Raw genomic sequence first — 13,452 nt, 5'->3', positions numbered from 1 at the left:
AGAGTTCGCATATACACATTATCATTATTATTGTTTGTATGAGGTAGAAGAAGTAGATGATGGCAATTATGAAGATGATGATGATGATGATGATGATGATGATAAATTATAGATTATAGTGCCTCACCAGGAAGTCAATTTTGCAACTGCCTGGCTTTGTACCTCTTCAGCCCCAGGTCTTCAATGACCAAACCACATGTCTGCATATATTCCCATAGTGTCTGGATCTATGGACATTATAACGAAACATCAGAAGTATATGCTATCAGACATGGAAAGGCATTGCAGCGTGGGGTAATGGTCAGGGGACTGGAAATTTACCAGGTTGCAGGTCGGAAGAGGAGGGAGTTTGTTTTACTTGAGAAAGGCACTTATCCTGAATTGCTTAGCTCAGTGCCCATAATTATATTATAAATGGATCATGGGAACTTTTTGTATAAAAACATATCATAAAAGGATGATATATTCAAAAGGTGGGCTATGTGAATCAGCTTTGGTAAAGATGCCTGTGGAGTAACCCGATAGTGGAATGTAAGGGAGCACATTCTTAAACTGACTCCAGTGCAGAATTATTAACATTGTGACCAGTAGATGGCAGCAGAGACACAAAAATTGCAGGGTTCTGTCTCTGCCAACGTGAAAGTCAGGTTCATGTCAATGCTGGAGGCTTAAAAGCAATGTGATTCTTGCATGGGCCATGAATTCCCATTCACACCGTTAACCAGTGTTAGTGTAGTGCTCTTCACATATATTCAAGGAAAGGGGTGGCAGTGTAGCATAGCAGTAAGGATCAGGGCTTGTAACCAAAAGGTTGCTGATTTGAGTCTCTGTTGGGGCACTACTGCAGCACCCTTGTGCAAGGCACTTAACGCAGAATTGCCTCTCTAAACATCCAGCTATATGAATGGATAACATGTAAAAACTGTAACCTGTGTAAGTCACTCTAGAAAGAGGGTCTGCTAAATGACAATAATGTAATGAAACCATCAGTATTGTCATAATCCATAAATTGAAGTAGTAAATGGGTATAAGTAGAGGCTTTGGTTAGGGTGGGTACTGTTATGCGTAAACACCATGACATGAGATGTTTCTGTCTCCTGCCTGTTGCTTTGTATTTCTGTGACTGGCTAACATAAACGATCAATGTGATAAATGGTCATCATATGTCAAGGCACAAGGCTTCATAAACCAGGATTTTTGCCACCTCCGACTACTAGCATAAAATGTGACAATGATGAGTAAAAGGGCAGGAAACGAAATGCCACCAAAACGCATGACCTTGCATTAGAGCCCATTCACATTAAAGCAAGGCCAACTGATTGATGGAGAAATGCTGTAATCCCACTGGAGGTTGATGCAGTAGAGAGGGGTATTACTGAGCTTGCTGGAGTGTGTGGCAACCCCAGGCTGGGTTTTTCCATGACTCAAATGAGCCCCCATTTCCTGCACCACAGGCAGCACTGTTACTACATTGTTAAAAGGTCTGGATTGCTTAGTGAGGCAGTGAGCAGCAGCGGCCTGCCTTGTGCGTGCTACTGAGGCACAATATATGTTCAGACAAAATGCTCTGTGTATATGAGCACCTTTTTAAAAATGTAAATGACAAAAAATATCATCATGGGCTATGATATGTACCAGAAAAACCTATAATTTTCGTTTTTGTCGAGTTATATTCCATACTCATGTGCTGCAACTGCATCAACTGAACTGAATTTGCCGCATGAGTCGGGTGCAGTGCTGGCTTTTACTTCCACAGCCGGCAGTTGACAGAAAGAACTGAATAAAAAAAAGAAAAGAACCAATAATTTAATATATATGTGGGTATATTTGTGCTGAGTTCGGCTCCTAGTTGTGTCTTCCTCGCAGTCTGTGAGGCGAAAAACAGCCACCTCCACCCCCTTCACGTGCCGGCATGAGATTAGCCTCTGTAAACCGAGCAGACCTTTCGTTATCTTACACTTCCTGTGTCTCCAGATTTTCTTTGAAAAATCCACACATGAGAGAGAGAGAGAAAAAGATGACAGAAAAGGCATCCATTGTAATTTAGAGGAAAAAAATGTGGGAAAATTGTACATTTCTTCATTTTAAAATGATGTTGTCTAACTATTGATGTTCCAATATTTTCTCCCAATTTACTAGAAAGTATCAGTGAAGCAACAGTGTAAATTGATGTGAAAGAGTTGACCACACCATACCTTGAATTAGATCAGTTGCACTTCATGATGGTAGTTTCTCTTGTGTTGAAAATGAAGACCTTCCAAGACAGACGGAATCAGACAAGAAATTTGGGAAAATGAGGTAAATTCATCCCACAAAAATAAATATATAAATACAATTCATGCCTTAAATAATCATTTAAGGATGGAAAACATTCTTGTGGAAGGCAGAGGAAATTTCTCAGCAGAGAATCCATTTCTTTTTGCAACTCATATACTTACTATACTGCAAGATAGAGAAAAGTATATAGGGTTTTCGATTTTTGACGTTTAGCGTTTACATTTAGGACGTCTCACCAATGAAGAGTTCTGACAAGAGTCATCAAGATTTGGCACCATATGGGCAATTTAAGTTGATTGGCTTTCTTTTCCTTTTGGCGTCCTGCCATGGAACTTCTTATAATCATCTCTTTATTACTAAGTTTCCAAATGAAAATCAAATATAATCCAATAAAAATATACTACTACTACTAATAATAATAATCATCATATGGTAGTCAGACCCAAAGAAATCCACACTATTTTGGTCTGACAATTATCTGTTTTCTGTAAAATTGTTAGTACAATTACTACTGGTGACTGTAATGTTTATTCCATCAAAGACTACTTTAATCTACCACTTTGGGGATGGTTTCAGTATAGTTATCTGGTCTAGCTATCAAGGCAGGTACCCCTACACAGAATTCAGCATAATGCATGTGTATTTGGGGCAACAAAAAAAGAAAAAAAGAGTTCCACCTCAATGACAATGAAGCTTATTTTGTGGAATGCCTTTTTTCCAGAGAGAAAAAGACAGAGAGAGAGAGAGACTTTTCAAATTCCAGTCCTTTTATACTGTATCACCAAAAGAGAGTATTACATAAGTAATTAAATTCTGTTCTTTCCTTATCTGAGGAAGAATACGTTTATCAGTCTGGGTGGAGCTGACTAATATGCAACTGAGAGAAAAATAAAGTCCTCTATGGATTTTAATTACTTACTACTCGGCTTTACGAGGAGAAAAAAACGAAGGAAAACTACCTCATAAGATTTCAGCCTATGACGGCGAGAAGAAATTTGAATTTCGAATGAATACAAGGGCAGTTGGCAGACTGCGAGCTTGTGGTGTGTGTGTGTGTGTGTGTGTGAGAGAGAGAGAGAGAGAGAGAGAGAGAGAGAGAGAGAGAGAGAGAGAGAGAGAGAGAGAGAGAGAGAGAGAGAGAGAGAGCGGGAGGGTGACTGACTGTGGCGAGAGAAACTCAGCGATGGAAAAATTGACACTTACGCGCCAGGAACATCACTGCGGTATCGTGATCCGTTCCAGCCGGAGTTTGGCCGGCAGCGCCGAAAGAGCGGTCAGACGCCGCTATATAATGTCCCCCTAACGCAAATCGCGGACCCTCGGGAGATCGCGGGTGCAGCGTTATTTTTTGACACCCACCAAGAAGCGGGCTCCGTGTTTGGAGCAGGAAGTAAACACCTTGAAAGATTGTAGTTCTGGGCTCTGCAAAACGGGTTATATCTGCCTACACGGATGGCTGCCGACGGCAATGCTTTAACCTTATGGAGGCAAAATCACCGTGAGCACCACTACATCATGCATCAGCAGCGGTTTATTTATGTGGCCTAACTACATACAGTGTAAAGATATCGGGTCCCAGTGTTTGTTGTGGATTTTACCATGACGAATAAGTCAACAGTAACACTAAAGCACTGAAGTTGAAAATGGGCCACCGCCCAACTCTAGGTGCAGTGCTGATCCAAGCAAGAAACGAATGCCATGCGAGCCTCACATTGATGAAAAGAACATGTGGTGTTGTAGGTTACCCACCGGGAGGACTGGCCCTATTTAGTTTAAATACAGACATTAAATAAAATATTGACTGCAGAGTTTTCTTTATGTATTTTAGTGTAAAGATACATATTTTTTGTCCCCCCCCAATAAATTGCCCAGCTTTATAACTGAAAGAGTAAACATTACTCTCTTCCTCGTGAAGTAAAGATGAAGTAAAGGCAAAGAATGGTCCCCTGTGTGGTGATGGAATTAAATGATCATGCTCGCCTACATCATGTGACACCAACTGCCACATAGCTGCATTTCAGAGAAATCCCAACTGAGCTGGGTGTCCATGGATACTAGAGCACTGTCCATATGTACTGTATTGGGTGTAATTAAATGCTATATATATAACCTTAACATGACATGAAAGTGTACTGTGCACATGCAGAAACACGCACATCCTGCACTCACACATACACACGCACCTCTGTATCCCACAAAATAATGTGCACACTCTGCAATACTACACACAAACACCTCACATTAACACATTCCTTTCAGATGCCGCTCGCATAACCACATCTGCACACCAACACCAACACACACACGCCTCAACAGCTTATGCACACACCTATACAACTCGCACACAAATGTTCACACTCAGTACACCCCCACTCACACACACACACACACACTCACTTCACCAGCATGCACATACATATTATCACACACACATACACACCTAAACAACTTGTGCGCACACCTATACAACTCACACACAAATGTTCACACTCAAAAAACACCTCAGTACACCCACACTCACACACACACACACATTGTCACACACAGAAAAACACACACACACATTCACGCACTACTCACTTATGCACAGACACGCAAACACCCTCCCGAGCCACACCACGCCCATGCGATCCCCCCTTACCCCGCTGCAGTTGGTGCTGTGGACAGGGTGAGGCTCTGGTGCCTCTCAGACTGCATTACCTAACGACCAGCGAGGCAGCCACATCACTCCCCACCCCTACTCCCAGCCTGGCCCCTAACACACGCGCACACGCATACACGCGTGCTCAGCAGCCAACAGCCCTGCCTCCCACTACAGACAGGTCCTCAGAGAGAGCAGGAGAGAGGAGAGGAGCAGAGCCGGCACACTGACTGCAGAGGTAGGCTGTCACACCATCTTATCTGCTTACAGTACAGAGAGAGAGAGAGAGGAAGGAAAGGAGAGGGGGGGGGGACTCAGTGTCCCCTTGATACCAGTTGCTATGTGCCTGAGAGAGACTGAGAGAGAGGCTCTTGAAAGATGCAGGAGAAGCCGAGCCCATCTGCCTGTGTGTGTGTGTGTTAGTGCACCGTAGCGGAATGATGGCTCTTTTCCTCCTTTGAGACGAGCACTCCGTACAGTCAGACCATGGCTGTTTTCTCTTACGCGTGCAAATGTTAGTATGTATGTGTTTGAACATATGTGGGTTTGTACGTGGTCAGGAAGCCCTGAGAAGGTGGCGGTTTGTGGGGTGCAGACAGGGCTTGGGGAGACAGCTGCAGAGACTGCATTTCCCAGCAGTGCCAAGCTGACAGTGCTCACTGACAGATGCAGCTGGATACAGTGTGATGGAGGTGAGAGAGAAAACGAGGCTCCATCAGAGGCGAGATCTCTGCTGGAATTCACCCCCTTTCTCTCAGCCTGCTCTGGCCTCGGAAAGGTCTGCTGCTTGTTTGCATTGCGCCTGGAGTCAAATTTGGAAGAAATAATGCTACATAAGAGTGCTGTTTTCATTACGCTTTAGCGGGTAGAGATGGCGGGAGGGAACTGAGATTACATGTGATGCTGATGCTGCTGCTTCAGCTGGTTCTTGTTGTGCTGTATCTCTCTGTATCTAATCTGCCCCCAGCAGTCCTACAGATCACATCCAACCTCTACTAACAACTGAAGCCAAGCATTACAGTTACATTATATTACACTACATTATATTCATTTAGCAGATGCAAATAAGTTACAGGTACATCACTATTACCAGCAGCCACACTTGAAGTACAATTATGTATGTATGTGTTGTTGCCCAACTTTACTACAGAAGGAATCCGTACTTAAGAGCCTTTATTCATTCACCACACTGCTACCCTTATGTATGTGTGTATATACTGTATGTGAGCATTACAGTTATCTAATATCTGACAGGTCACACTCAAACCTTCTTAACTTTTAACAGTGCGCTGAATTTCACACATTCTAGCTGATGATGGGTTGTCTTGCATGTAAATGTAAATCATACTGGTCTATTCAGCAGTTTCTATGAGTAATATATCCAGTATGCTCTGTGCGTGTGTGTGTTTGTTTGTCTTTGTGTGTGTGTGTGTGTGTGTGTGTTCAGATGGTCCATGTACATGCATGCCTTTTGCAGAGGGAATCACCAAGTCTCCAACAGGTTTTTCAGAACGTGCACACAAAGCATCTTGTCTTTCAAGCCATTAATCTGGAGTCAACCCTTTGCCAAAGCAGCTTGTCAGAAGTAATAAATTAAAAATATGATTTTTTTTTCCCAGTCCTTTGTTTTAAGCACTGTCAGCTGTTTGTGAAGTCATTTACTGAAAGTTTGAGGTGTGTTCAGATCCTTTTGAAGTGCTAGAGCAAACATCCGCTCAAAAGCAAATTGGCTAATCGGAGTGTATTACCTTTAAATGATAAAGTAATAACGTGTACATATTCATCTGCATGTCTGCTTTCCCCCCTCTAAAAATGTGAGTGACAGATGATAATGGCCTAGAACTCTCCTGCGTATGGGTGTAATGGTCATACTTATAATATAAATACAGGTTTTGTTGTTTTTTTATTGGAAACTTACCTCTCAACAAAGGTCACTGCATGTTGGCTTAAGGCCTCTTTTATAACAGATGTAGACTGAATTCAGCATGTATGTTAGAAACAGGTGGTGTAGATCAAAACAGTTTCGGAAACTATATTCACAGAGGGTCCGCACTCAGTGTTTCTGAATAATGAGCAGGCCTCATGGCCACCCAGAGGTAGGTACAAAACGGGTTGCCAACAGACTAAAACCATTCCTCTGATGGTTTGTGATGGTATGCTGAAACGTTTGATCCTTTTAGTCTCATTTTTATTCAGTAACGCTGGGTGCAGACCAAATAGATGAGACAGATGTGTGTTGCTCCCCTTGGAGAGTGAAGTCACACAGGCCACCTGCAGAGTAGACCTACTGGCTATAGTGAATAGTGGCCTGCCAGATAGAGGCCTTCACTCGTTCTCTTTATGACAAGAAAGTAATTTTCCTTGTCCTTTATGGATATAGCTACTTATTGATGAACTGTTTTCAACACTCATCTGCCCAGCTTGCTGAACTTGTTGAAGTTGTTTTACAATTAATTATTTCAGATGCTAGTTTGAAAAGAAAAAAGTACTTTCAATTTACTTCTTTGGCATTATGCAACCACTGATCGGTTTATAGCGGACTTTGGCAGTAGCTGAACAACACAGTCCCAATTTGTGTCCATCCTGACCTCAAAGTCAAAGTCCTGAAGTTCAAGCACTCCAATAAAAACTGCACTGATGGGCGACACAGTGTTCACAACAGAGATGGATATGACTGTCAAAAACAGTATTTAACAATCACCTATGCAAGATTGTTCTTGGTATTTAGTGTCTATTCAGTTGAACAAAACAAGCAACTGTGTAACATTACGGCGTAGCCACTGGAGTAAACTCAGCAGATTTTGTCTGGTTGAGTCTGTAAAAGACGGAGCCCTCCCCTTTCTGTAAATTCAATATACTGTATGCGAGCCGTTAGGCCATAAAACAGCATATAAAATATCCATGTCAGCACGAGCACTGCTGGGCACATAGGCTGGCGGATTTTAAATTTAAATAATGGTTATACATCACTCTTGCTCGGCTCCATAACCACATCAGCCAGCCGCGATTTGATTTGCCGAGAGAAAACATTCTGTCTCCGCCCCTCCCCCCCTTCTCCCTGCTGTGGAAGAGGAGGGCAGATCACAGATTCACACAGCTTGGTTCATACCGAGACAGGCATGAGGGATTGGCCACCCGTGAGCATCACCTGTTCTCGGATGGCGTCGGCTTAGATCACACGCTCTGTCACCCTCAAAAGGTGGGGACACCTGTGTGAATGTGTGCCATGTACAACAAATCTCTCCTGTAACAGTACCTACATGATCACCCACAGTAGGGTGATAACCTGCTGTGTGGCATATGTACCTGCTGCTCTGGGGATTGCTACAGAAAGACATGGAGGGAATGTCTGTTCAGCTGTTCTGATCAGTTATGGTGCAGTAGATTTGTAACACTTGTTGTTCGAGTACACTTACTGGTTGCATTATGTGCATTTTGCAAGAAAACCTTGCAATCCTACTGAAATCCTACTGACTTTCACTTTACAGCATTAATATTGCAACATTGCTGCAGATAAGAGAGAGGAGCACTGCTCATGCTCCAAAATTGTTGATTGCAACAGTGCAGTTTTGTCCACTGCATTTTAATTGTATTTAGAGAGATCTGCAGAGGTTTTGTAACGTCAGATATGTTATGAATTGTGAAACATACCTTGTAATACAATAGCTTTAAGAGGAGATAACAGAATTACAGCCACAGCATACACAATCAGTAATGTGAGCTCCAAGCATACACCTACGACATGTTATTATTATTATTATTATTATTATTATTACTGTCATTGTAATTATTATTACCATAATTATTATTAGGATTATTAGGATAATTTTTATGCTCATGATTATGAATATTATTATTATATAGTTTAATTAAGCAGATGCTCTTATTCAAAGAGGTTTTATAGTACCTGAGAGGCAAATTAAAATACCAACATGAAAATTTAACAGAAGTGACACGTTCAAGAGCTTATCACACGCCTTAATACCGGAACGCAATCAATATGTAAATAGCATCATTTCATAACCCCCCAGCTGCGCATTCACGTACAGTTCCTGCGACATCATCTGCTCGGTCAGCTCACGGTGTGATGTATGGTCTTCATAAAGAGGTATTGTTCACGCCGTTGCTATGGATCCTGGGAGATGGGGCCCCGGCACCAATTCCGTCTGCTTCTCCACTGTTAATTTCACATCCGTCACACTTTCACATCACATCAGAGAGCCACGAAAGTCACCCCCCCCCCCCCCCCCAACAAAAAAAATGCGTCATGGAACTGACAAAAGGAGGACGAAATTCAGCAAAATTCACATTCATGGCAGGAAAGCAGAAGGCACTCTGCCTTGTGAGAAAGATTTTGTGTTCAGCTAAATTTATTTCAGTCCTCTACGCTCTTTTTTTCCTTCCATGCTTCTCAGCCCAGAATATATACCACTCCTGACCTGCTGTCTAACAGTTCTGACAGCGAAATGAATTCAATAAATGCCTTTTATTTGCTGAAGTGGCAATCATGAACTGATTAAACAGCCCACACTGTTATCCAGCATCACGGCCTACGCTGACACTGTATTAGAGGCAAGAGTGAAGAGCAACAGGAGTGTGTGTTTTATACTCACCTGATGCGAGGGGGTGGATTTGTGATATTGGGATCAGTCACCACAGTGCATTATGGGCTGTCCTGACGGGCTGAGTTTTTAGAGCTGTTCTGTGGGGTTTCTATGTGGTCCACCCACCACTCTGGACCACCAGATGCACTGCAGCAGCTCCACCCATGGATTGGCACACCCTCTGCAGGCAGCTGCTCTCTGAGTCTGAGCCTGCGCCATCTGTCCAGGTATGCTTGGGTCTCCTCCAGCTGTAACGGAAACATTCTGGTATACTGTGGAGTATGGTGCATAGGGCAAGATCAGAAGGCTGCAATGCATGGGGCTCCCGAGTGGTCCAGTCAGTGAGGCACTCTAGCTAGTGCAGTTCAAGCTGTGCCCTAGAGCCTGGGTTCAATCCCAGCCTTGTCATCAGCTGAAAATGACCAAGAGCCAACAGCGGCTGAACAAATTAGCTTTTTCCCACCTCAGACAGGGGTGGGTTGGTCAGCCAGGCAAAGTCTACAAAGGTGGACAGACAAAAGCCTCTGAGAGACATCTCAGCTGGCTGAGGAGAGGACAATGGTCCACTGAGCATAGTACAGACTTATACTAGGTGGTAGATCTTGGCAGTGTACACAGTATAATACAAACACTATATAGCAAAAACCTGAAACACAAGCAGCTAGAGCTAGCCCAAATCAGCAGTGAAACACTAGCATAACCATTTGCAAACTCTCTTATTTGTGTGCTCATCTTAATTCTAACTGGACTAATTCTGAGTAATGCACTTGAAGATACAGCAGTAAAATTGCACTAGGTTTTGAACAAGCAACCTCTGTCCACCTACTCATTTTGCTAACCACTATACCAAACCTGACAACCAAAATGCTCTTTAAGCTAATCTTCAGCGATGTTTCATTGGTAATGAAGGTCCTGTATTGTCATCTTATTGTCACAACTGACTATCTGGAAATCGTTTTTTTTCTGCTTCTGTATATATTACCAACATTCTGCATGTGCCACCAAGCAAATGTTGCATGACAGGAATGTTTTACGCTACATGTGTTTGGCAACATGAACTACAAACCGCTATTTAGCCACTATTCATACTAAAACCCTAGGGGGTTTTTGACTGAGTCTCATTTTACACTATCACTGTACATGCGAGGGAAATTTCTGCTCTCCAGCAGAAAGTCATATTAGATTTCAAGAGGCAAGCCTCCTGTTTTGACAGCTAATAAGCATTTGTGAGGCCTTGGTTGCACAACAGTCAGTTACATTTAAATGAAGTGACAAAAGAGAGTGCAACGAGGCTGTCACTCTTCGTTGTCCTGAAGCCGCTGACTGATCCTCGCTGTTTTTTCAGCTGCACCACACCGCTCCTCCTCCACCTGCACAGAGCCCTCTCTCACACCCTTTTTTAGCTCCTATCCACGCCCTCTCACCAGTAACTCTCACCACAGAGCAGCTGAAACGTCCTCTAAGCAAGAGAAAGCAAATACATTAAATTATTGTCATTTAGCAGACACTCCTATCCAGAGCAACTTACATAGGTTACAATTTTATCCATTTATACAGCTGGATACTTTCTGTGGCAGTTGTGGGTTAAGTACCTTGCCCAAGGGTACAGCAGTGCCCCAGCGTGGAATCAAACCAACAACCTGTTGGTTATGAGCCTTTCTCCTTACCACTATGCTACACTGCCATTGAAATAATCTGTGAGACACACACAAAGTGTGGTACCACATAATGGGGGCTCGGGAAATGGCATTAGAGGGGGAAAGCAAAAAAAACATGGTTTTTACTGTACCATTACCAAAAAAATAGAAAATGTAATCAGAAAGACAGAAATGTAATCAAAGTTCTAAATGGTTGGACCTTAAAAACTGCAATATTTTCTTCCAGAATACAGGCCTTAGATTTACATTTCAGGTTAAAGTTCTAATCTGAAAGCAGTGGCCAAGAGGGGTCATAAATGATAAGATTTGAGGTTGATATTCTCCCTCTTATGCACCCAAGAGAGGGAGCAGGGTAGGTCAGTGGTGCCTTGAGTAACACTCAGAGATACTAGGCTGACATGTTGACTGAGAAGCCCTGTGCCTCCCCCACCAACCTCTCACAGGAACCCCAGGGGGCTGCAGCGGTCTACACTCCTCTGATCTGGAGCATGGAGACCGAGGCGACGTTTTGAGAAAATGGAGATTTATTTCTTTGACTGTATGAAGGAAGCGATCTCTTAATCGAATCCAGCTTTTCTTTTTTGATGCTTTCAGCCACCTTGTAAATAGCCCCGTGTGCTCAACAGAAATGGGAGCTGCCAGCCCAGAGGGTATTAGTGTTTATGTCGAACGTGTCCGCTTCGTTTCGCTAGTCATCGGGGCAGCCCATCTCGGGGGGGGGGGGGGGGGGGGCTCCTGCAAAAAGCGCCCTGCAGCTAGAATCAAAAAGGCAAACAGATGTCCACAGTATTCCTCAGTAATGTATCAGCAGTCCATGCCCAAGGCACACGGTCATAACCCCCTTTGTTCATACTGTATGTGACATTTTATGATATATGGCCCAATTCAATATGTTCTGTGTTTGGTTCTGTGTTTGGTTCTGTGCAAGCTCCGGTCTGTTACAAAAGCGTTATTAACACAGTCGTAATTTAAACATTATCTATGGTTGCACACTCCGGTCATACTGCGTTGCAAAATGTAAGTCAGTTTAAAATGAATTTGATCATTTACAAATGTAGCAGATGGCAGCAGTAGCAGTCTGATGGGCGCCTACCATTTGAGCTGAATTATGTTTGCCAGAGTCTCATCTCCTGGGAAACTTTTTTTCTGTAATTTGCTTATCTATCATTTGGTGATTTGCTCAAGCCGCTTGTGAGAGATAGTATCAGTAGAGAGCTTCAAAGCTTCTGGTGTCCAGTCCTGTCACAGCGTGGCTTGGCAACATGCCACTGCATCATGAGATGAAAAAAGGGGGCAGAAAATCCCATTTTCAGGACCTTACTTTTGAAATGTTTTAAAATACTTCTTAAACTCCTTTCATCACTTAAATGGTTCATTGTATGAGCTTCAGAGCGCTGCAATTATATTGGTGGCCATATCAGACAATATGGACTGTCGTTTGTTTAAGGGATATAAAATTCATTAAAACAGCATAATGTAGGCTACTATATCTATCTCACCATTCTAAAGTAATGTTATTCAATTACCTTTCAACTACCTTTCCTACAGTCTAACTGCAATCTCAAAAATACGTAGGCTAATAATTACGCCTACGTTTCAAGATGATCAGTCCAAAATGTATTTTTTTTCCTTTGGTCTCTTAGGAATGATCTCAACTCATCTTGCCAAGAATCAAAAGCGAGTGCTTCCGGGAGACGGACTAAAACGTGATTATATTACTGTGAAGTAATCTATAACCTGGATATATGAGTACCATCCCCTGGTGTGGCCTTGTGGAAGAGAAGGGGAGTGAATTGGCTGATTACCTCATCATTTTAAACGCGTCCGAACGGAATATCATTCTAATAGCGCCGGCCAGACAGGGATACACGCTGGCTTCAGATGCCAGCTCCAGATATGAGCAGTTCTCCTTGAAATATGATTTCACTCCGGCAGCCGCGATGAAAACGCGGCCGTTATTCAATCTGCCTGGCCGAGATAAGTCAGCCTTGCGCTCTCATAATCAAAATGATACATCGGCACTGTCAGAAAAGTTGCCACGCCACGGTTGCGCCAGTTAATGTATTTAACATATATTTATATTGTGCTACGCCTTTAAGATTACGATGGGGAAAAGAACCCGTATCATTGCCATCAATTTCATTCATCTGGACCAGAGACCTGAACACCATATTCAAATACGCAAACCGTATACTTAAAAAATTGTTAAATGTTGCCCTCTGCTGGGGGTTTCTCTCTTTCTTTCTCCCTCTTTCCCTCTCTCAGGGGTGAA

General features: G+C 42.9%; 1 protein-coding gene across 3 annotated transcripts in view; it reads left to right on the top strand.

The window, feature by feature from the left end:
* phactr1 (phosphatase and actin regulator 1) overlaps positions 1 to 13,452 on the top strand; it is a 91,864-nt gene that overhangs the window by 31,498 nt on the left and 46,914 nt on the right. Inside the window, exon 1 of one of the 3 annotated variants that reach the window (XM_036521956.1) lies at positions 4,883 to 5,156. The exons of the other annotated variants lie outside the window; for them this stretch is intronic. The gene's annotated coding sequence lies outside the window, so the exon portion shown is untranslated. Of the gene's footprint in view, positions 1 to 4,882; positions 5,157 to 13,452 lie in introns of those variants that run through there. 3 annotated transcript variants of the gene reach the window in all.

Source organism: Megalops cyprinoides, chromosome 2 (genome assembly GCF_013368585.1).
Source record: "Megalops cyprinoides isolate fMegCyp1 chromosome 2, fMegCyp1.pri, whole genome shotgun sequence".
NCBI lineage: Eukaryota > Metazoa > Chordata > Actinopteri > Elopiformes > Megalopidae > Megalops > Megalops cyprinoides.
The sequence above is the reverse complement of the archived record's forward strand: the minus strand, read 5'-3'. Positions and strand labels throughout refer to the sequence as shown.